The sequence below is a fragment of the Sus scrofa genome, chromosome 5 (genome assembly GCF_054392235.1).
Source record: "Sus scrofa isolate SSC_HxYL_T2T_F1_AM1 chromosome 5, Sscrofa_HxYL_maternal_Yorkshire_Landrace_v2.0, whole genome shotgun sequence".
NCBI classification, from domain to species: domain Eukaryota; kingdom Metazoa; phylum Chordata; class Mammalia; order Artiodactyla; family Suidae; genus Sus; species Sus scrofa.
This window is the reverse complement of record NC_139387.1, coordinates 30,661,406-30,687,166: the sequence shown is the minus strand read 5'-3', so window position 1 is coordinate 30,687,166 and position 25,761 is coordinate 30,661,406. Positions and strand designations below refer to the sequence as shown.

Below are 25,761 nucleotides of genomic sequence, written 5' to 3'. Positions count from 1 at the left end.
GACTTAAAATGCACTCTTGGTGGAAAAGATGGGTGAGAGGAGTATGTATTTCCTTCATGGGAACCTAATATGTTGTAATTTGTTCTGTCACACATCTAAGTGATAAAATGAGGTGGAGGTCCTGGCATTTTATTCTCCCTTCTTTCTTTGTGTATGTCTGGAAATTTTCCTTATATACCAAATGAAATAAGAAAACTGATTAAAATTCATATTCATGCATGTAGATATGTATTTTTCTAAAATTTATTAAGCATCTGCCATATGACTGGATATGGGGTCAAAGGAGATAAAGATCTCTTGTTTTGTACAGAGAGATTTCACTCTAGTAGAGGAAACTGTCAAATCCTCTGGGTAAAGTAATTTATGTTGTCAGTTAAATTATTTTTCCTGACCAATTCATAATTAATTGTTTGACTACTACTAATTATTGCTCTAGTCTGTAGAGGAGTTATTCTTAAATTTTGTTACACATCAGAATTTGGAGTGCAGGTTCTGTGTGTGCAGGGATTTTTTTTTTTTTAAACACAGATGGTCTGCCTCATCTCTGGTTAATCTTACTCCATAGTTCTCTAGTGGGACCTAGGCATATGTATTTGTAAAAGGCAGTGCAGATAATTCTGATGCCAACCAAAGCTCATGAACTCTTGCTACAAGTGCTTAGAAGTAGACAAGACATGCATTACTCACTTGTAGTGGGAATCATAGTGTTTTGCAAAAATCAGGAATTTGCTTGGAACTTTGAGCCAAAATTCCAGTGAGAGCAATTTAATGACAGCATTGGCCATTGGAGACTTTAACTGGCTTAGGGGTCAGAGGGATTCCATTAGTAGTGTTTTTCTTGCCCAGTAGTATGCTTAAGGACATTGCCTCTTGCTTCTTGGTTATTGGTTTGAATGAAACTCATCCTGCACAGATGGGCTGTGGTTTGTGAGCACAGATGGAGAAGGAACAGTAAGTTCAATGGCAGAGCCCGCATATGGAAAAGTGCAAGAGAGAAAAAGACAAAGGCTGAAGGTAGAGGCACTAAACAAAATTAACTTTCACCTGGTCAGTGTTATGACAGAAAACATTTTCGTATGGTTCTTAACAAGGGCATACATAGCAAGTCTTTTAGAAGCTCATCCAGATTTACCTTATTTACTGCCTTAAAATTACATTATAAATATCATCCAAGCACTCACTAAAATAAAAATAACAATGCAACAGAATTAAAGTAAAAAGAAACCTCAGTGACAAATTAAATGTTTTCCTTAAAGAGCAGAAGGAACTGAATTAATAAGGATGGAAACAGTTGACTGACATTCTGTTCTAACCAATAAAGGTCTCAAGTTCATACAGCCATGAGACTTCTACAAAAAGAAAAAAAAGAAAAAAAAAAAGGGAAAAAAAGAATTACTGCTTCTGGTGGCACAATGTCTTCATTTTTCAGTATGTGATATTTACTCTGGCTTTGCTACTTGACTGTTTTAGTTTTGTGGTAAAATACACATATGAGGATGTACTCAAAAGATTACAAAATATAGTCATTGCTACATGTTCTGTATTTTTATAATCTTCATTTACAAGATATTTCCCAGGTTATTTTTACCCAAGCCCCTTCCCTACCCTCTCAACCTTACTGATAGGCTCCATGGTGAACACAGATGCACAGAAGGCTCCTAAAGTCTCAGATAAAAGAATGGAGAGTGAGGAAATGTACAGCCGTTGGCCCTGTTTCTACTGCCAACAAGGCAGCTTAGCTAATTCAGAACATCTCAGGATTGGTTGACCAATAGTTCCCCCTTCTCCTCTGTAGGCTTTCAGAGTTAGCATTTCTCTGGCAACTGTAGAATTTTGCTCTTTTAATTAATATCCTCTTGCCTTACCCTGATTGTTTGAATAGTCACTCATTTGCTTAACACCATTCAGTATCATGTTATGTTTGCTTTTAGGATAAAGGCCAAACTTATTAGCATACTCTAAGGCTTTATAGCAGTGGTCTTTTTTGTTTGTTTGTTTTTTGCTATTTAGGGCCATACCCACGCCATATAGAGGTTCCCAGGCTAGGAGTCGAATCACCCCTACAGCTGCTGGCCTACACCACAGAAACAGCAATGCAAGATCTGAGCTGCATCTGCGACTACACCACAGCTCATGGCAGTACCAGATCCTTAACCTACTGAGTGAGGCCAGGGGTTGAACCTATAACCTCATGGTTCCTAGTCAGATTTGTTTCTGCTGCACCATGATGGGAACTCCATAGCAGTGGTTCTTAAATGGACATGATTTTGTCCCCAAAGGTACATTTGGCAAATCTGAAGACGTCTTTTGTTCTTCTGGGCAGTGGGGGTGGGGAATAGTGCTGCTGGCCTCTAATAGGTAGAGGCCAGATATGCTCTTAAACATCCTAAAATGTGCAGGGCAAGTCCTCCCAATAAAGAATTAGTGACCCCAAATGTGAGTAGCGCTAAGGTTCATAACCCTGGCCGTTCCTCATGTCTGGTTACCCTCTCATTACACTCTCTATTCCAGGGCACACTGGTTTCCTTTCAGTTCTTTCACTCGCCTCTACTGCTTTCTATTTCTAGGGGTTTTATATTTATACCTCTTCACACATGGACCCCTTTCTTACTTCTTCCATTTGTCTAGTAGGAGTCAACTCTGAATCCTTCAAATGTTGCAAACTCCTCAAACATGCCCTCCATGCCTCTCCCATAGGTTGCATTACCTTATGCTCTTGGAGCACCATGTATCCCTGTGCCTTTGAACTTAGTGCTCTCAGTAATGCAATGTCTAATTGGTTGTTCACATCTTACCTCCTTCATTAGAATATGATCTTCGGGAGGGCAGGGTCGCTTAATTTGGTGTTATTTCCCTCATGGCTAGGATAGGGCTTTATACTTGGTAGTCAGTCATTCGATAGCTCTCTCCTGAATAAATGAATTATCACATAAGTGATTTATAAAGTGATTTATCAAGAATTAGACCTATTGCTATTTTGACACATTAGCTGGAGGGGACCTCTCTCCTCTAAATTTATATGGCATTTTTTATTTAAAAAAATAAACTAATACAATTTTTAATTAAATAAGTTCATTGTAATCAATTTTAATACTTTATTTAAAATAGTTACAAGTAAAATAAAATATTTTAATTTTTTTTCTTTTTTCTTTTTAGGGCTGTACCTGCAGCATATGGAAGTTCCTGGGCTAGGGATTGAGTCAAAGCTGCAGCTGCCGGCCTACCCCACAGCCACAGCAATGCCAGATCTGAGCCACATCTGTGACCTATGCTGCAGCTCACGGGAACACCGGATGCTTAACTCACTGAGTGAGGCCAGGGAGTGAACTCGCATCCTCACTGAGACCAGTTGGGTTCTTAACCCACTGAGCCACACTGGGAACTCCTAATATTTTATTTTAAACCATTTTTGGTGTTATTCACAGACTCTTTTGTATAGTAGTTGTATACACAGTAGGACATATTGATCATGGCTTTTTGGATGTGGTTGTTTTGATACAAGTGCAAAATCACTCTCTTTTTAATCACCATTCTCTGATCTCCTTATTCTATCCCCTCACTCCAATTACAGCTGAGTCTCAATTTCTACTTTATTTCTGTTGTTTGATTTTTTAAAAAATTGTTGAATATTACTTTATATTCAGAAAGACAATTAAAATTCTAAATGTTATTGGAACTGGACTGGATTCTAAGATTATATCATCCAATTCCCCAAACTATAATTTCATAGGAATTTAATAACAGTAATATAACACATAATTTTGACTATGGGGAAATTGGTGAGAAATTTAATTGAAGAGTAACTACGCAATTTAGAGTTGAGAATGAGGGATCATGTTGCGATCCAGGCATCCTGTTTGGCTCACTGTCTAATACATACTCAGTCAAATAGAGTTAACGTAATTAGGCAGCTTACATAAAGCAGAGGTGTTCGTCCTCTCGATTTTTCAAATAGAAAACAGACTGGATATCCTTATTAAATTGATTAACCTATTTATTATCTGGAACAAATTTGAATGAACATTGCAGCTAAAGAGAATAAGAAGAAAATTTGAATTACAGAGCCTTACATATGAATAACTTCGTGGAGAATGAACTGATTCTGGCCTTTCCTGTTGTGGGAAAGTCCAGTAAACATTTGATTTATGTTTGTGTGGTTGCCTTCCAAGCGGTTGGCCTTAAAACTTTCCTCCGGTCCCTACTCAGAGTGTGAGGTTGGCAATTGGAGATGGGGATCAAAGAGAGGTGAGGGTGTCTCTTGCTTCTATTGCTTGGTGATGAAGAAATGTGGGATCTGTTTTCAGCCCTTGAGTCGAAATGCATCACATTGTTTGTTGCTCCTAGTGTCCTATACCCTTTACACACGTTTGTGTGTTAGCTGGGAGTGACGGTCTGTAACTATAAGGACTTTGACTTATACATCTTTGTTCCTAGCTACGTTCTATCCCATGCTATTCAGTTAATTTTTCTTGATTCAATGTATCCAGTTTAATCATATGAAGTTGTTGACATTCAGCTGTTTTTTACCTACAGAAGTGACATTTTCCAATGGTTCAGTTTAATACAAAGGAATGAATGGATGAACTTTGAATTCACTTTTTTTTCACATAGAAACATTGTTCTAAGTAATAGCAGAACAAATTTGAAATAGTACTGTTTGTTTAGGTACATAATAGATTTTTATAGGCTGGCCAGAAACTGAGCCATTATTTAAGCCATTAATTCTATAGGAAAATGCATGTTGACTACAAAACTTAATTTAAATGTAAACATTTGATACCCAATATATTCATGAATTTGTTTCATAAATCATGATATCTATAAGAATTTTCTTTATATTATGACTGCATCATTGATAGAAACTTCTTTGCTAGTTATTTGGTTTAGGACTAGCAACTAGGAATGGGTAGAGAATTTAGGTGATAAAGTCAGTGTTGTTGGAGGATGCCTTAACTTTTTTTCTGGGTGTTTATCTGAAGAAGATAGAAACACAAATGCAAAAACATATATGCACCACCATGTTCATTGCAGCATCATTCACAATAGGCTAGATGTAGAAATAAGCTAAGTGCCCATTGGATGAATGGATAAAGAAGATATTTTAGGATCCCATTATGGCTCACTGGAAACTCATAGCATCTATGAGGGCACAGGTTCAATTCCTGGTTTCACTCAGTGGGCTAAGGATCCGGGGTTGCCGTGAGCTGTAGTGCTGGTCACAGAGGCAGCTTGGATCCCTTGTTGCTGTGGCTGTGGCATAGGCCAGTGGCTACAGCTCTGATTCGACCCCTATCCTGAGAACCTCCATATGCTGCTTGTGTGGCCCTCATTAAAAAAAAAAAAAAAAGATGATATTTTAGATATATAATGTGTCCTTATAGATGTATCCTTTTCTTGAGGCATTAACTCATTATTGGAACCCTTTTTTACTAGACAACTGGGTCTTTGGAATCTAAAGGAATGTAGCAAAAATGTATGGAAGTATTCAAAGCAAGCCTCTTTCCTAGAGGCTGATACATTCTGTATGAGTGACCTGCAATGAATGAAGTCATTTTTAGTCATAATTTATTTTCTGATCTTAGGGTTTTGGGCATTTATTAGCCCATGGATCCACGTGGGAATATATGCATTGTCACAAAGAATGTCATGATGAGAGTGGGCATATGGTGGTATTTCATAAGGAGATACAGGAAGGGTGATATTTCTGCCAAAGGGTGATGTAATACACCATAATTTCAGCCTTGGAAAAGCCAGGGTAACAGCTAAGCTCAGTTCTGCTCCACAGATAGGCTGGGCTAACTTTCCGGGTGTCAGTGTGATACAGCTGTAGAAGGGCTAGAGAAGTGAGCTGGCTTATTCATGCATGTATTTCCTTGCAGCACAGGTCTTTAGTTGGAAGCGAGGAAGATAGAAGTTTGGGTCATAAATTTTTATTTACTCTTTAAATCCCTTGAGGATATAATAATGACAACAACAACAATAATAAAAACGCATGAAGAATGGGAATCATTGCTGAAGGGGAGAATATTCTTAGGTAAGAATGCTGCCTTCTTTTCTGATTTTATTTTTTAGATAGAGGAATATAGGAACTTCCACATACTTTTCTGTTTCCATTTCTCTGATTAATATTGAGCAAGAGAAACTAACAATACTCTTGATACTCATAAATATAAGTAGATCTAAGCAGGTTTGTTGTTTTTGTCTTATTGAAAGAGATTTTTACTTAATGCATCAAGAAGTCTTATATGCGAATTTTTTGAAGGATAAACAAAACAAACCAAGCCCCATTATTACCATGAAACTTAAACAATTAAAAAATCAGATAATGGAATGATAGGATTGCCAATGCCTATCATGCCAGGGATTCTTAGGCTAAAAACACTTCATATTGGAGTTCCCATTGTGGCACGACGGAATTGAATCCAACTAGGAGCCGTGAGGTTGCAGGTTAGATTCCTGGCCTTGGTCAGCGGGTTAAGGATCTGGCATTGCCGTGAGCTGTGGTGTAGGTTGCAGATGCGCCTTGGATCCCAAGGCCAGCAGCTGTAGCTCCAGTTTAACCCAGAGCTTGGGAACCTCCATGTGCCACGGGTGTGGTCCTAAAAAGCAACCCCCTCCAAAAAAAACCCCAAAAAACCAACCAAACAAACAAACAAACAAAAAACCCCACTTCATATAGGTGAGACTAGAAATAACTAACACTGAAATTATTATTATTATAGGTACAATTAGAAATATAATGCATTTTAGCCCTAATAACCCTTTCACATGCATTTGCTTTGCAAAACAGTTCTCAGAACTGTTGTCATAGATGTTGGCAAAGTTTGATTAAATCTTAATATATTATGTTCTATCAATGCCAGTATGTATTAATAGATTCCAACAGAAAAATCTGAAGTTGAATGAAACTGAGAAGGGTCATGTTGCTGAATGAAGATCTTTCTGTTCCCTCCCTCAGGTGTGTTGTTCCCCCATTGTACCTATCTCCTACTTTGTGTATTCAACATTATTTTATTTGTTAAAATTACCAGCAGAGATGTTTATAATTCATCATTTACCACTGATCTCTTGGACTAACACTCGTTTTGCATTTCCAGGTTGGTATTATGCCATCAATAACTGCTTTTTAAGTACACTTTCCAGCCAACTTTTCAATGTCTTTTACATTATGGACCATATTTTCTCAATCAGATAATAGAATGTGAGCAGGGGCTAATTAAAATCTTGGGTAATGTTAATGATAATTCACTGTTTCTTTCCTCATAATATTCCTTATACCATATCAGATATATTTTTCTTATCAGATAGGAAATTAAATTGACCTGGGAAATCCATCCTGAAAGTATCAGAAGGCACTCAAAGCTAAATAAGACTGATAGTAAAGTAGGCGAGCATAAATATTTGAATTATGTTCCAAATGCTACAAAATATGTCAGCAGAAGTGACACCATTCCGGAATGTGGTGATATATTGTGCTTTCATTGAAAGAAAAATTTATAGCATAGAAGACTATTAACCTTGTGTTCCCCAAGTTCTCAAGGCATATATGCACAGGCATTGTGCATTCTTTACTATTTGTCTGTGGATTTGTCTGGCCTCAGGGACCTTTTTGGTAGTCAAGAGGGTCTTTACTTTTCACAGTGGACCCACCCCTTGATCTTCATCCTCTGCAACTTCGTTCTCTCTCTCTCTGCTGGTACAGATCCCTTTTCCCTGAAGCAGAAATGACCCATCTCTTAAGTACAGAGTAGAGTGAGCTCTACTTCTCATGAGTAAAATGGGAATCAGAATAGTACATCCTACCTAGAGTTGGGCACTGAGAAGACTAAGCCTACACCTCCCCTCTGCCTTTTCCCTGCACCACTAAAGGTGAAGAGGCAGCCCCAGAAACCCATCCTTCCCACCTCTGACACCCACCCTCCTTTTCACCATCTGCCTTGAATTGATAAGGACAAATCTCGTATTCTTAATCCCGTGTAAGTCAGTCATGAGAAGAACTTTGAGTCTTTCAGGTCACACCTCGCCACATCCTATACTTAACTATTTCAGCCTCTGTACATTCTCTGTCTTGTCTCCTCCCTGGCTCCTAATGATTAAACCCTTTCCTTGTGCTTTCTAAATCCTAAAACCCTTTCCTTATGCTTTCTACATCCCATGGACTTTAGGAAGAGTCTGTGATAATTTTAGAATTCTCTCTGAATATTCCTTTTACTTTCTTTTTCTGACAACTGGCTTTCCCTGCGGTTGCTGTTATCACTTCCGGCCTGACAGGAGGTGTCTGTTTTCCTCCTCCACCTCTACTCCATACCCCCAGGCCAGGGGTAGGGTAGAGGTCTTCCTTGTTCCTCATTGCATTTTCAGGCCATGCTGCTGTCCTCCTCTCAAACACCTTTAAACTACTCTTATTCATTTCTCTAGTCTCCAACCCTGGGGTCTACTCTCCTCATTTCTCAGCAGTTTTCCTCACAGCTCTCTCTCCCTTTCTTGCCATCTTAATTCTTGGTCATTGAAACCTGCACTTAGGTGATCCTTCCCATGTCCTGGCCTCTGATTTCCTAAGAGTCTACTTCTGCGTGATCTTCTATCTTCAGCCAGACACTTTCTTGCTCATAACCAGGACCTTCTCTTTACTAGTATTGCAAAGTCTCCTTAGTCTCAGTTTCAAGGCATTTTACTCACCACCCTTCTTTGGGTTTCTAAGATCTCTGGTGTGTTTTTGACCTATCTGAGCATCTCCTTAACGGTGGGATGACGACAGTGAATGAGTGGTAGGAATGGTCATTATGAATTCTTCCTGTGGATAAATTTTGTGCATTTCTGTTGCTAAAGTATCCTGGATGACAACATGGAAGAATTGTTGTGATTGCTGTCTATTTACATAAAGGGCCAGATGAGACCTTGATGGAAGGTAAAGGTAGCTCTGAAAGCAATGGCCTATGTTAATTCTGAAGTCATTATTTTCTTGCACTGCTGTGATGCTGCTGCTATGTTCATCCTGAATCTTGATTCTCCAGAAACTTCTCTAGAAGTTTCACTGGTTTTATTATTCTGGTTATTCTTGAGAGACCTCGACCTCAACCTCTATTTTAATTAATGAAGTGATATAGAAATACAGGGTGATTACACTCTGTCTTGCCTTTATAGTCAACATTTTTTTTTTTTTTTTTTTTTTTTTTTTGGAGGTGGGAGAGAGGGAAGAATAATCTGTCTTGTCAATTCAGGGTGTTCTGCCATATTATCTGACATGTAGCCACCTTCTCATATGAATTAAAGTTCTGTAGGCATGGGATATAGAAACTATAATGCATAGTTTACTGGAGTTGGTATCTCTAAGCAGAAGACATGGTAATTATTACCTGTATGACCTTAGATGAATTATGAATCTCTCAGATATATCATTCTGTTTTCTATAAAATGGCGGTGATAATACCTCCCTAACAAGCATAATATTAGTGTTAAGAGGATACCATAGAGGTGAACCTATTCAGCACATCAGACACATGCTAGGTCTTCCATAATTTTATGGTTTTCTTCCTTCCTATCATCTCAACCAATCTCATCAGTGCTTCTGCTTGATGTTTCCCTTAGAGATTATATATCCTCACTGAATAGTTTGATATAGTTGACCTGTTTTCACTAGGAATAAAAATATAAAAGTTAGTTTCCATCTTGGCTCAATGGTTAATAAACCTGACTAGTATCCATGAGGACGTGGGTTCGATCTCTGGCCTTGCTCAGTGGGTTAAGGATCTGGCGTTGCTGTGAGCTGTGGTGTAGGTCACAGATGTGGCTTGGATCCTGCGTTGCTGTGGCTATCACGTAGGCCAGTGGCTATACTTCTGATTAGACCTCTAGCATGAGAACCAAGTAAAAAAAACATAAAAGTTGTTTAAAACCAACTAGTGAAAGTTAAAATGTTACTTACCTAATTTTTAATTAAAACTATTAAATACCTTCACAGCATTTTCAATAGTTATTATTCAGTCTTTAAAAATATCCATCTTTATACATTTTCTAATGTATATCTATTAAGTATACATTAAGTACATACATTTTAAGACTGAAAATAATTATGCTTTGATGGCATGTTATTGTTATCACAATATAGATAATAGATGGCAGAGACTCCTATTAGATATGCATTAGATGTGAAGGAGGGGTCGATGGAGGCAAACAGGAACTGGGAAGTAGTTTGGTCTATACTTCGTCCTTTGGGGTGGTTGTACTGGCTGTTATGACAGATGTCCCTTTTCCTGCTTAATAAACAAAGCTGATTTTATTCACATTTTTTCTTGGCTCCTACCTTGCAACAGGTGGCCTGTCAGGCTGTTGTCAACTCTGCTACTGCTGGCTGTCAGGAGTTTTGAGAACCTTCTGTTATGATTAAAGCTATAGTTGGGAGGAAACTTAGGCAAACTAACTGAATTGACACAATTTGTGTAAACTTCCTTGTAATCTGAGATAGATTCTGGGTACTCACGTAATGCTTTTCTTTTGTTGCCATGTTGGACCATGGAGACCTCTAGCATTGGCCACGTAATGAGTACTGAGTAGCTGGCAGCTGAGAATCATTTCATAAATGTCCCTGCTTTGAGCCTAAGGTAGAAGAGGTGTTTTCCCAAGACCTACTGGCTTTCTCGCCTTGCAGACAGAGGTAAGGGTGCGAGGTTATAGCTGGGTAGACTCCTGGTAGAGGAGACCCTTTCCTGGTCTAGCTCTTGGTAGACAGGCTAGGTCCTCAAACCTGGCCTAGCTTGCCATGGCAGAAGGCCAGGCTAAATCATAGGAAAAAAATATGGACATTTGCCTTTGTATACATTCCTTGAGAGCTTGATATGGTGATGGATTAGTAATTAGAAATATTTTGGGAATTTTCTCTCTTACAAAAATAAAAATATGTATATGACATGGCCTCATAGGCCATGAGGATTTGAACCCAACACATCTGACAGCAGAGCCTGCCTCTATAGCTCCGATGAGTTAGGAAGTAAGCTCCTAGTCTGGAAGGTCAAAATCCTTCCACATGGAAAAAGGAGGACCGATTTGGATAACAGGGAAACAGGAGATTCTTGGCCCACCACACCTCAGAACTCCTGAGCTAGTCCCATAGTTCTCCAAAGGAACTTGGAGATAGAAAAGTATTAAAGCATGATGATTAAGCCCATGATTGCTACAGACAGATACCAGATTAGAATCTCTACTTTATCATTTTCTACTTTTGACAAATTGGCCAATTACTTAACCTCTGTGTCTTTTAGTTCCTTCATCTCTAAAATGGAAATAGCTGTATAGAGAATTTAGAATACAAAAATAGACTGAACCAGGGCTGGCATATGACAACGTGCCATCCATGAGTTTTGAAGTGGGCCTAGGGGTTAAAAATTTCCTCTCTATGAAGTGGGATAATATTAATGTTCTATGTAAGAAAAACTCATTAGGCTGTTTTGAACTCTTATGTCAAAGTGCTACGCAAATATAAATATTAGCAACCACTAGCAATCAAAAAAAAAACAAAAAAAACCCCCACAAAACAACCCTGAATGTTTTCTTGCTTATTGGAATGAATTTCACTTTCTTAGAAATTTAAAATATAACGTCTCTTAAGGATAATTTTCTCTAGTAGCTTTTTTTTCCATCCTTACTCTATTGCCCCATGAACAACCCTCTAGTTTATTAATTCGAGTGTAAACATTATCTTCCTACTCCCTACCCTTTGTCTAGCATATGTGTTTACCCATATGCTAAAAAGCTATATGCGGCATGTTAATTCTTTGTCTAGCAATCATGTAAAATGCAACTGAAAATAATAACTTACATGTAAGTCCTGGTCCAGCTTAGAATTTTTTCATTTACGTATTTTAAATTAGTTGGCTTTTAGTTCAATGATTTTCTTTAATTTCTTAGTTTTAAATATGTGGCATATGTTGTTTAGCTAAATTTAAAAATTAGAAATGATGACTGTACCAATAGTACTGTTACATATATCATTCTGTGAACCATGGGAGAGCTATTATTCAAAAAGAAGAGAGAATTCCCTGGGAAAAAATGTAAGTCTTTGAGCTATTGGTTTTTCAAGGAAAGACCCTAAAATTATTATGAAATCAGATAAGTTAGGACTATAATTTCAAGCTGTGTTCTGATTTATCTCATGCTGTTTGATATTGTCACATAAGTGATGCCAGCATGGTCAAGCATTTAAATGCAAATTTATAATTCTAAGTGCTCTCCTTTGTTGAAAGCATTTTGTTTAAGCTTGAAATCCCCCAAAGATTTATCACAATTTTGATTTTTTTTTCTGTAATGGAAACCTTTGATAAAAATGGAAGATGCAGAGAATAAGCTGAATAATAGTCTTATTTAGCAAATTCGAAACAGACCATCTCCTAGGCTCCCTGCAAACCAGAACAAAGTTGGACAAAATGACCCCTGTCTGCCAGCTGATAGAGGAATCAGAGCTGTCTGTGAGACAAATGAGGGAGTGTGCAACACAAAAGGTCAGGTTGAGCTGGAGCTGGAAAGAGAAAAGCAGATCAATAAGCAGACCAACCTGTTCTAGTGACAAGAGATGTTTCCAGGCTTTGCCAAGTGAGAGGCTGGAAATTCACATTAGCAAGAAGGAAGCAAATCTGTCATGGGTTCACCTCAGTGCAAATTGTGGGGCGCTTTGGCCGAGGGGCTTACAGGTTCCTCTCTCTTTTCTTTGTGTGACTTCTTGCACTGGCTACATCCATCTACTCAGGTGAACCTTTTTAAAACAGGTGAGCAATGGAAATCACACAAATGAAATACCTAAGCAACCTTCCCATTTCACCAGCAGTTTGTCAAAGTGTTAGAGAAAGGCAAATGACTAATTTTAATTAATCTTTTTCATGGTTAGTATTTATCTAAAAAGGATGATATGAATGTCCCTTCTAATTGTTCTATTATTAGTAGGATTTTTTAATCCCCTGAAATATAAATTATTAGTGGTTTTCATTGAATTCCTGCATGTGCTGAAATATACACAGTATAAAAAGTGAAGTAGGAGTTGTTGCTTTGGTGCAGTGGGTTAAGAATCTGACTGCAGTGGCTTGGGTGGCTGCGGATGAGTGAGTTTGATCCTCAGCCGGGTGCAGTTGGTTAAAGGATCTGGTGTTGCTACAGCTGTGGCCTAGGTCACACCTCCGTGTCAGATTCAGTCCTTAGCCTGGGAACTTCCATGTGCTGTGGGTGTGGCCATGGCTATTAAAGAAAAAAAGAAAGAAAGGAAGGAAGGAAGGAAGCAGAGTTGATTGTCATATTATGTATTACTAATTAGGTTTAGAGTCTTGTCTAGACTGCTTGTGGATTTTTCTACAGTAGGTGCTCAATTTTTTTATTAGAATTTTTCTTTAGGTTAAAAATTCTTGTTTGCATTGCAATTAAGTTGGAACAATTGATTTTTTTAAAAAATCAGAGCTACATAATAAAATTTGGATTAGGTTACAGTTTTTCTCATAAAACATTTTTCATTTGGACTGGGTTACAGTTTTTCTCGTAAAACATTTTTCGTTACAGACATGCCTCGTTTTATTGTGTGTTGCTTCACAGACCTTGTGTCTCTTACAAATTGAAATTTTGTGTCAACCCCTCATCCAACAAGTCTATTGATGCCATTTTTCTAAGAGTATTTCCTCATTCTGTGTCTCTGTCACATTTTGATAATTCTCACAATGTTTCAAGCTTTTTCATTATGACTGTATTTGTTATGGTTAAATGCTATCACTGATCCTCCATGTTACTTGTTTTGAAGAGCTACAAACATCACTCACAGAGGATAAAAAACTTAGTCCATAAATGCATATATTCTGACTGATCCACTGACCAGCTGTTGCCCTGTTTCTCTCTCTCCTTGGGGCTCCCTATTTCCTGAGAAACAGCAATATAGGAAGCAGGCCCAGTTAATAACTCTATAATGGCCTCTAAATGCTAAAGTGAAATGAAGAGTCTCATGTCTCTCCTTTTCAATCAAAAGCTAGAAATGGTTAAGCTTAGTGAGGAAGGCACATCAGAAGTTGAGACAGGCTGAAAGCTAGGCCTTTTGTGCCAAACCATTAGCCAAGCTGTATATGCAAAGGGAAAGTTCTTGAAGGAAATGAAAAGTGCTACTCCAGTAAACACACCAATGATTTAAAAAAAAAAAAAAAAAAAACTAAAAAAGAAAGTGAAACAGGAGTTCCTGTTGTGTCTCAGCAGGTTACAAACCTGACTAGTATCTGTGAGGATTGAAGGTTCAATCCCTGACCTCACTCAGTGGGTTAAGGATCTGGCATTGCCTTGAGTTGTGATGTGGGTTGAAGACATGGCTTGATCTGGTGTTGCTGTGGCTTTGACCTAGGGTGACAAAAAAAAAAGAAAAAAAAAGAAATGAAACAGCCTTATTGGGGGTATGGAGAAAGCTGTAGTGGTGGTCTGAATAGAAGATAAACCAGCCACACAATTCCCTTAAGCCAAAGCCTTATCCAGAGCAAGGCCCCAACTCTTTTCATTTCTATGAAGCTGAGAGAGGTGAAGAAGCTGCAGAAGAAAAAAAATATGAAGCTAGCAGAAGTTGGTTCATGAAGTTTAGGGAAAGAAGTCATCTCCATGATATTAAAGGTAAAGCAGCAAGTGCTTATGTAGAAGGTGCCCCGAGTTATCCAGAGGATCTAGCTAAGATAATGAATGAAGGTGGTTACACTAAGAAACAGATTTTCAGTGTGGCCAAACAGCTATCTACTGGAAGAGGATGCCATTCAGGACCTTCATAGCTAGAGAGGAGAAGTCAAGCCCTGGCTTCCAAGCTTCAAAGGACAGGCTCTCTCATGTTAACGGCTAATGCAGCTGATAACTTGAAGTTGAAACCAGTGCTCGCTTTGTAATGGGAAAATCCTAGGGCCCTTAAGAATTTTGCATTTATCATAATTGGATTTACTATGCTGCCTGTGCTTTATAAATGGAGTAAGAGAGCTCAGATGACTGTACATCTATTTATAACATGATTTACTGGATATTTTAAGCCCACTCTTGAGACCTACTACTTAGAGTGTACATTTATTTATTTTTTTTATTTTTAATTTGTCTCTTTTTTTTTTTTTTTGTCTTTTCTAGGGCTGCACCCATGGCATATGGAGGTTCCCAGGCTAGGGGTCTAATTCGAGCTGTAGCCGCTGGCCTATGCCACAGCCACAGCCACAGCAATGCCAGATCCAAGCTGCATCTGAGACCTACACCACAGCTCGGGGCAACACTGGAGCCTTAACCCACTGAGCAAGGCCAGGGATTGAACGCACAACCTCATGGTTCCTAGTCAGATTTGTTTCTGCTGTGCCACGACAGAAACCCCTGGTACATTTGTTTATAACATGGTTTACTGGATATTTTAAGCCCACTGTTGAGACCTACTACTTAGAAAAAAAGATTCCTTTCAAGAGGATTGCTGTTGGTCACCCAAGAGCTCTGGTGGACATGTACTGTGAGATTAATGTTTTTTTCCATGCCTGTTAACACAGCATCATTCTAGGTCCATGGGTCAAGTGGTACTTTCAACTTTCAAACCTTATGATTGAAGAAATACATTTAATAAGGCTTTAGCTACCATATGCTATGATTCCTCTGTGGATCTGGTGAAGTAGAGTCGCTCCTTAGATAATACATTTTGACCTGTGTGAGTCCACTTCTATGCAGATGGTTTCAGTTGTAAATACTACTGAACTGCACGATTCATGGTTGGTTGAATCCATGGATGCTGCAGGCCAGCTGTAAGTTATATACAGTTTTGATCTGTGTGGAGGGTCCTAACCCCCTATTGTTCAAGGTCAAGTGTAAATTGAAAACCTTCTGGAAATGACTCACCGTTCTAGATTCCATTAGGAACATTTGTAATTCATGGGAAGAAGTCAGATAGCCACCTTAATGGAAGTTTATGTTAGAAGCTGATTCCAACCCTCATGGATGACTTCGAGAGGTTTAAGACTTCAGAGGAGGTGGTAATTGAAGATGTGATGGAAATAACAGGAGAACTATAATAAGAAGAGGAACCTGATGTTGTGACCGAATTGCTGTAAATCTCAGGATAAAACTTTAACAAATGAAGAGTTGCTTCATATGGATAAGCAAATAAAGTGGTTTACTGAGATGAAATCTACTCCTGGTAAAGACACTGTGAAGATTGTTGAAATGGCAACAAAGGATTTAAACTGATACCTAAGCTTAGTTGGTAAAGTACTTGCAGAGCTTGAGAGGATTGACTCCAGTTTTATTTATTTATTTTTATTTTATTTTATTTTTTTGCTTTTAAGGCCTCACTTGCAGCATATGGAAGTTTCCAGGCTAGGGGTCGAATGAGTGTGGTGAGATGGGAAAGAGGGATCCACGTGGTTCAGAACATATTTCACATCCAAGGCAGGTAAGAGAAATAGGAACAATGATTTCTTTGAGCAGTAGAGGCAAGACAGCTGCTCCTATATTGGAAAAAAAAATTTTTTTTTGGCCACACCTATGGCATATGGAAGTTCCTGGGTCAGGAATCAAATCCCAGCCACAGCTGCTACCTGCACCAATACCTGTGCTGGGCTGGGGATTGAACCTGTGCCGCCCCAGTGACCTGAATGGCTGCACCACACTGTGCCACAGTGGGAACTCGTGAAAAACTTTTAATTAAATCAGACACAAAAAGGCACTTTAGAATGAATCCACATTTTTGACTTTTAATCTTAGCAAATGTCTATTTAAATCCTTTATACATCTTGTAATAAAGTGACTGAGGTTAGTTACCCTCTGGCAATAAAGACGATAATTTGCAGTAAAGGAAAAAAATTGAATGAGAGGTAAGTTTGATGAGGAGTTTGGGAAAGAGACCTGGGATTTTCCCTACCTGATTTTTGCTCTTTCCCTCTTTTTATTCATTTGTCACCAGGTCAAGATCAGAATATAAAGAGTGAATGCAGTAATAGACCCATCCTTCTCAGGTGAATTGAAAAGGTACAGAGTGCATAACGCTGTTATTCCCTCTTGGGGTTGTTTTCTAGTGAGTCTCAAAGGTATGCCGCTGTTGTTGGAAGTCTAGAGGGAATTCCAGATATGCTTTAGAGTCTTTCTAGTTACAAAATCGTGGTTTCTAACTCATGGTCATAAGTCTTGGTTTGTAAATCTTGTACTGTGTGGGCAGTACTCCAATAAAATGGTAAATTTCTTTTTTGCTATCTGACTTTAAATTTCCACTAAGTGATTGAGTCTATAAGCCTATGAAATAACACTGTAAGTTTCAGTTATGCTAGATGTATACATAATAACTAAATTTAGATATAAACCTGAAAGCAAATTGATTTAATAGGAGCAAAATGTTTTAAGAGTATGAAACATCTTCTACACCTTTTGTGATATCAATGAAGGCAAATGCTCTGTATCTCTGAGCGAGGTCCCCCTCTTGTTCATGCTTTCATGGGTCACCCTCCCTTCCCCTATGCCCTTTTCTCTGTTTCTATGCTAGACACACCAATTAACAATCCCTTGTTATTTCAATAATTTTACTGTTGGGAAACAGGCCCACAATACCATGTGTGAAGCATTGATTTCTGTTTTTTTTTTTTTTTTTTGCTTCATTCTCATCACCCATGCTTGTTAATTCTCTCTCTCTCTTTCTCTTTCTGTCTCTCCCATATTGGGACATACACCCACAAAACTACTTAGAAAGTGGATGCTTTAACAAGAAGGATTTCAAGGATTAGGTGTATCCAGCAGTGTAATCCTGAATTGATGGGATAAACAGTGACCAGGTTTCAGGTCTGAGATTCGTGGCGTGTTTAGTTTCTTCTTCAGCTCTTGGAACCCCTGGGAATGCGAAGTGCCTGCGGCTTTATGCCCCTGCCTCCCCTGATACATGATGGACAATCAGTACCTAGTTGTAGTGGATGAATGAATGATTACTCAACTACCTGTCTTGCTTGACAAAGGGAGTTAAAGTTATGCTACAAGGGTTCACCATATTCATCTAGGAACAGAAAACAGTAACTGGTTTTGAACCTAGAAGTGTTTTCATCCAGAAAAGGGTTAAATCTGATTATATTATCATATGTCTCCAGGTCAGTAAGACTTACCTCACAGGTCTTATTATGTATGAGCATTGAGTTGATACATCAAAAACATTTAGCAAGTGCCTGGTACATAGTGACATTCAGTAAATACTAGCTATTATTCTTATTATCATTATTAAGAGAGAGAAAGTGATAAGACTGCTTCTCAGTTCTCCCCTAGAGCAAATAGTCCTTACTTCCTAGGGTTGCGTTTGCTTTGTGAGAAAAAGGCAGTAAGTACTCTTAGGTACGTGGTACATGGATGGCTGTTTTGAAATATAAAGTCGATCATGTCATAGGCCTCCTTAATACCCTGCAAAGGCAGGCCATTGCTTTCAGAATAAAATTGGAGATCTTTAGCATGGCAGGTAAGGCTTCTCATGATCTGATCTCTTAGTTTAATCTCATCCAGTTTCATAAACCTATCCTTACCCACAGTCCCTTATCGGAATTTGGGCTATGTGTCCCCAGCTCTGTGCGCCTACAATATTCTGAGATTAGGTTGGCTTCCATGTTTGTCTCCCCAAACACTGATAGTTTTGGAGCTATACATTCACTGTAAGAATGACTCATTTCTACCAGGGTAGCACAAAAGCAGCCATAGACCAAATGCAAAGGAATGAATGTGACGGTGTTCCAGTAAAATTTGTTTATAGACACTAAAATTGGAATTTCATATGATATTCATGTATCATGAAATAGTATTCTTCTTTTGATTTTTTTTCATCTACTTAAAAAAGTAAGACTTGTTCTTCGTTTGCAGGCCATACAAAATCAGGTAGCAGGCACAATTTGGTCCGTGCATTGTTGATTTATCCCTGATCTAGCAAAATGCCTGGCGTAGCCATGGTGCTCAGCCAGTACCTTTGAGTGCGGACTGACACTCACTGACACAGGTAACTGACTTTCTCTGAAAACACGGTGCCTATTCCTACCTGTAGGCCATGTGTCTTGCATCTTTCTTTACTGAGAATGTCCTTTTCTGTTTTCATTTATTTTAATTTTCTGCTTAGTGAGCTGTTATTTGTTCTTCAAGATAGATCGATTCTTCAAAATAGAATCCAGCTCTTCTCCAAGAGGAAAAGAAGAGATGGAGCCTTTGGTGAATTCACGTCCCTCTGGGTTTCTATGGAATTTTGTATATGTCTTTAGTGAAGCACTTGTCATACTGTAATATAATAATTAAAATTAATTATCCTTGAGTATGTTGCTCTTTTTCATCATGTTCTGAAGTCATATTATATACTTAGTGCCAGTGAAGAATGTGGCATTTGTGGTCATTTAGGAACAACTTAATAAAATGAGCTATTTTTATATAGATAAATTCCCAATATCCTAGTGACACTGTTGAGCATCAGTTTAATCTACAATGATAAGACTGTCTTTCAATTTTGATAGTGAGGTAACCTCAGTATCTAACATTGAAATGAATATAATTAAAATGAATAAAAATGTTAAGTATTATCAAAAAATTAAAAATGATTAAGTTGGAAACTCAAGAACTAAAAGCATTGTGTGTGGCATAAAACATCAGTGTACTAACTTAATTTCAAACTTAGTTGAACTGAAATCTCTAGATGAATTTAAAAATGCTGTCTTTAAGCCTTGCTTGGTTTTGTGTGGATAAATGGCAATATTATTTCACCATATACATATATTGCTATTCTTTCCTGGAAAGATGGAGCACACTGATAGTACTAGAGATTTCATGGTGAAATGTAAAGGATTTTGACTAATGATTATGTTATTTCATATAAGGGAACTGCTTTCAAAAGTTTACTTTGATACAAGTTTGCCTAGAAGAGATAGCAGACATTTGGAAATATAATGATAGTGTCAGATGTGTTCTTATAAATTCTTCCAGACATTTTATAGATGCTCAGTACTTACTGTGGGAATAACCAGTGCCTTATATCATGCATCTCCCTGTTTCCCCGGGGAAATTTCCTGCGTTCTCCCAAATTATAAGATTTGCCATTGAGATCAGCATTATGGGTAGATATCACCATAAATATCTTAGGAGATCTTACTAGAAACTGAAGGCACATTGCCATGTGAGATGAATAAGAAGCTTTTCATTATTGATCGTTTATTTTCATTTGTTCTAATTATAGAAGATAGTACTGAGTTTGGTAGTTTAAGTTGTCATTATAAACAGAATGTCTGAATGCAGACCTTTCTTTTTCTTTTTTTTCTTTTTTTTTTTTTAGGGCCGCACTCGTGGCATATGGGAGTTTCCAGACTAGGGGTTGAATCAGAGCTCCAGCTGCTGGCCTATACCACAGCCACAGCAATGTAGGATCCGAGTCACATCTGTGACCTACACCACAGCTCACGTTAATACCGGATCCCTGACCCACTGGGAGAGGCCAGGGACGGAACCCATATCCTTGTGGGTACTAGTCGGATTTGTTTCCGCTGTGCCACAATGGGAATGCCCCACACATTATTCTTTTATTGAGAATAATCATTGGAAGTCAGCATGTGTTCAGTTGGCACAGGTGTTTATCAAATATATGCTGTATTAATGTATTAATGTGGGGAAAAAAGGAGCAACTGTGCTTGGGTAAACTTGTTCAAAGTCATATTTCGTAGAGAAGAAAAAGTCAAATTGCATTTATTGGACAAAACAGTGATTGTGAATGTAGCAATATACAAAACAAGGACATTTCACACCAAACCCTTATCCTCAGTCCATTGGTGAGTTGCCTTAATTTTAAGATAAAATATATTTTCTTAGAATTTCACTGGATTAAGGAATTCCTATTGTGGCTCAGCGGTAAAAAACCCCGCTAGCATCCATGAGGATTCAGGTTCAATCCCTGCCTCGATCAGTGGGTTCAGGATCTGGTGTTGCCGTGAGCTTTGGTGTAGGTCGCAGACGTGGTTCAGATCCCATGTTGCTGTGGCTGTGGCGTAGGCTGGCAGCCACTGTTCTGATTTGACCCCTAGCCTGGGAACTTCCATATGCTGAACATGCAGCCCTAAAAGCAAAAAGCAAAATAAATAATAAATAAATACATTCACTGGATTAAGCATCTTTATAGTAGAAATCGTGTCAATTTAGATAGTGTGTATAAAAAATTAGTGTTCCTGGAGTTCCCGTCGTGGCGCAGTGATAAACGAATCCGACTAGGAACCATGAGGTTGCGGGTTCGATCCCTGAGCTTGCTCAGTGGGTTAATGATCCGGCGTTGCCGTGAGCTGTGGTGTAGGTTGCAGACACGGCTCGGATCCCACGTTGCTGTGGCTCCGGTGTAGGCTGGCAGCTACAGCTCTGATTGGACCCCTAGCCTGGGAACCTCCATATGCCGCAGGAGCGGCCCAAAGAAATAGCAAAAAGACAAAAAAAAAAAAAAAAAAAAAAAATTAGTGTTCCCTAAAACGCTCCCCTAGAATGACTTTTACAAATGTGTGCTACTTCTATAAACATATAATAATTAAATGATGGTATCAACTTTCATCACAATCCTATAATATCTTAGTTATTTAACTTTCAAAACCATGGTATGACCTTGGTATGACTCCCATGTCCTCCCACCCCCAAAGCAACTGAAGCTCAGGGAAATGAAATAACTTGACTTTATGTGTAAAATAATAATAGTATTTACTTTTTAGGGTTTGTGAGGATTAACAGGGATGGATTACAGACCAAACTTCCTGGCGTGTGCTGAGCTGTCAGTAATTTAGCTCTTATTATGAAGGACATGCAGCTAAAGAGTAGTTGAATTGGAATTACATCACTCATGGGTCTCACTTCTGAACCCATGCTTGTTTCATCATTGTGTTCCAACTCCCTGGCCAAAATATATAGTATAAATCATCGTCCTTCCTGTTATGAGCTCCTAAAGGGCAAAGGATGCGACTTTCCTTTGTATCATCTGCTAGTATGTATGCATGGTAATAAATGTTGTTGACAGCTTGACTGGCTTGGCAGTGACACTGTTTCTGGTTTTGTTTTCCTTATGAATGATTAGTAGGATGCTTGATTCTGAGCAGGACTTGGAGGAATGTTGTTAGGGTATGCCTTACATTTTATGGTACAATTTTTTTTTCTCCCAATAACATACCACCCGCAAGTTAATTCTAAATTTTGTTCCTCTCATTGCTTATGTAAAGAAGGGACTGGGGAACAAAGTATTCAGGTGTTAACATTTTCAAGTGAGGTTTGCCAGTAGACCTCAGTTTTATCCTGAAGTTATTTCTGGTGGTTATGTCCTGCGATATTTCAAAGTTGGGCTTTTTTACTTGAGAGGTAAAAATTTCTTTGTGTTTTGGAGGTGAGAGAATTAAAAACAAAACAATAACAGAGTCTCATAGCCCTGAAGAGAATTCCTCAAAGGAAGTGTGAGTAAAAAATGAGCTGTCAAGTGTCCTCGAGGTTCCTTGCTAGTCATATAATGATGCCTCATTTGTCAAATGCAGTTGTCTTTCTTTATTTGAAGACCCTGCTGCTTGTGGTGTTTCTCCATCCTTATGTGTGTGTAACTCAGTAACAACTCAGGACCAGCCCTTCTGTACATGGGTGTCCTGATTAACTATTGCACAGTCAGGCGGTATAACTGTCTGGTATGAGTCAGTTTTTTTTCAAATAGCTTTCTTTTTTTTTTTATTGTGGTGAAATATAAATAACATTTATCATTTTCACTGTTTTTTAAGTATACGGTTCAGTGGCACTTAGGACATTCACATTGTCACACAATCATCATTACCTTCCATCTCCAGAACTTTTTCATCCTCCCAAACTGAAATTCCATGCCCATAGAACAATAACTCTCCATTCTCCTCTCTCCTCAGCTTCTGGTGACCACCATTCTGCTTTCTGTCTCTGTGAATTTGACTGCTTGTTTTAGTTTTATAATTCTATGATTGACTAGTTTAAATTGAGGTCTGCATTCTTCTGTTGGTCCTTATTGTGGTTATTATCCAATTATTGGGATCAATGTTCCACCACTAGATCTATGCCAGGATGCGAATTTAATGGAGTAAATATTCTCCTTTGCGTCTTTATAAAGAAACCTCTTAAATTTTGTTATCACATGCTGAGGGCAAGAATTGTATTCTGTTCACCACTCTATCACCAGTGTCTGGTACACTGGTGTACATTTTTGAAAAACAGTGTATATATAGAGAATGAACACATGCTGCTGATCTTCATCATTGGGAAAGTTTATTTTCTTAGAAATTATTTAAGGAGTTCCCATTGTGGCTCAGCAGATTAAGAACCTGACATAGTGTCCATGAGGACGTGGGTTCGATTCCCAGCCTCGCTCAGTGGGTTAGGGAACCAGCATTGCTGCAAGTTGTGGCGTAGGTCGCAGATGAACTTCAAATCTGTTTTTTTGCTGTGGCTGTGGTGTAGCCCATAGCTGCAGCTCCAGCTCCAATTCAGTCCCTAGCCTGTGAACTTCCATATGCCACAGGAGTGGCCCTGAAAAGAAAAAAAAAAATTAAAAAATGTTTTTTTCTGAGATTTTCTACTATGTAGGAGACCAAGATATCAGGCACTCTTACTCTTTTTCTGTGACTATCTTTCTAAATTTGTAAAAAAATTTAGTTTGTGCTTGTGTATCCCAAATCATTTATTTATTCTTTGATTTATTCATCCATCAAATAGTTATTGAGTACCTGCTATGCTATAGGTGCTGGCTGTGCAATGGTGCACACAAAAGCCTTCATCTTTGAATTCACAGAGAGAGTCTTAGTGGAGAGTACAGCCTGTAAATAGTGAACACACAACTGATAATGTGAGTTGTAAATTATGTGGAGGAGAAAGATGGGATGCTACCCAAAAGATTGATGTTAAGCAGGCAACTTTAAATTGAAGTGGAGAAATGATAACTACGTTCAGGTTTGTGAAGAGCTGTGTTCTTATGTATGAGATCAAGAGGGCTTCTTTGATAGATTCAAAGAGGTAGTAAGATAAACATTCTTAGAACACAGATTTTGTCTAGTTATGCTAAGAGAGCTCTTCAAAGATAAAGTGCATGACCTTTTCCAGGTTGTCTGTTCGATACCTGGACTTAGTTAAGCATGGTTTATGGCAACACTATACTCAAGTAGTGGTGGATTGGTATCCAGATTTGGTTGGATGTTGCTATCATCAATTTATGTGGAAAAGTCCAGCCCATTGCTTAGCATTAAAAGTGCTAAATAGCACTTAATAAGTGCTACTTGAATCTGCTTTTGAGTTGCTTTTTGGTATATTTTTAGTGATGGCGGCCAAGATGAAAAATACCTGGGAACTGAAAATGGCTTTAAATTATTTCCAGCTTGCGAACACAAAATTAATTACTCAGCAGCATGGCTTAATATACTGTTGAACTAGTTCTGCATACTGGTATCTTGTGCCAAATTTGACTCACTAATATTCTAAATGTACACAGTAACCTTGAGAATGAAGCTTCTTATTACTTGCTTCTTGATGCCTAACATAGAATCAAGATTTGTGATGCTAGCAGGGTCTTGCAGCTTAATGTGTTTTATAGAACCCAGTAGAATACTGTGTATTTTAAAAATTTGGTTAATTTGTTTCACAGTAGCTCACAAAGGTTATTAGTCAACAATCTATTAGGTATTTAAGGAGCATCTGTTATGTCCTGGGCTATTCATGAAAAATGGATCTAAGGTTGAAAATGGATCTCGGCATTGAAATTGATGAGACTGGTTGGGTAGGCTTTGCAGGACAGAACTTGTTGCCATTATATCAATTATTGTAAAAGTGTAATGGTATTTTAGCTCCTGATAGTGCTATATTTGAAGGTGACTTACATCATGGTCTAACTTAACCACTTGTTTATCATATTTGCATATTGAATCTCCCATAGTGTCCAACTGAAGATGGTCAAGATTTAAAGATTTGAGTGAATAAGGAAGAATATTAAACGGAATGACCTGACTTGAACAGAGTCCACTGAGATGCAGTTTCATATTACAGTTCATTAAGTGATCCTATACAAATTATTGTGCACTTTATTACTCATACTGCGGTAGTGGGCTAGTAATAAGGGTGTAGAGTAAGTCCAGCAGAGCTACCATGCTTTGTGATGATGACGTGTGGGATGGTAAATATTTGGAAGTAGTGTTTGCCTGAAAAAGTAGGTATTGGAATTTTAGACTTATTATGAACTTAAGGCTCAGATGGTACCCAGTGGCAACAGGAAGACTTCTTTCCTTTTTCTCATTGTGTTTATTAGTAAACACACTTACTTTTTTTTTTTTTTTTTTTTTTTTTGTCTTTCTTGCCTTTTCTAAGCCCGCTCCCGCGGCATATGGAGGTTCCCAGGCTAGGGGTCGAATCGGAGCTGTAGCCGCTGGCCTATGCCAGAGCCACAGCAACTCAGGATCCGAGCCATGTCTGCAACCTACACCACAGCTCATGGCAATGCCAGATCCTTAACCCACTGAGCAAGGCCGGGGATCAAACCTGCAACCTCATGGTTCCTAGTTGGATTCGTTAACCACTGCGCCACAATGGGAAGTTCTAAACACACTTACTTTTAGAATATATTCACCAGGAACGTGTGCGTTCCACTTAATTCCATATTAACTCAAGCCTGTTAACATGCTATGATTAGAGATGTGGGTAGGTAGTGGCAGGCATTGATTTCTCTTGTGCTGCCCTTACCATATATACCACAAATTTATGAGCCAAAAATCTTAACTTTAGCTTACTGATTTCCATGCAGTA

General features: G+C 38.4%; 1 protein-coding gene across 10 annotated transcripts in view; it reads left to right on the top strand.

Annotated features, from left to right (window-relative positions):
• Positions 1-25,761, top strand: part of TAFA2 (TAFA chemokine like family member 2) — a 506,162-nt gene that overhangs the window by 171,088 nt on the left and 309,313 nt on the right. For 2 of the 10 annotated variants that reach the window (XM_084956229.1, XM_084956237.1), the window contains exon 2: positions 16,916-16,980. The exons of 7 other annotated variants lie outside the window; for them this stretch is intronic. The gene's annotated coding sequence lies outside the window, so the exon portion shown is untranslated. Of the gene's footprint in view, positions 1-10,502; positions 10,655-16,915; positions 16,981-25,761 lie in introns of those variants that run through there. One more of the 10 variants, XM_084956238.1, reaches the window with a different exon arrangement.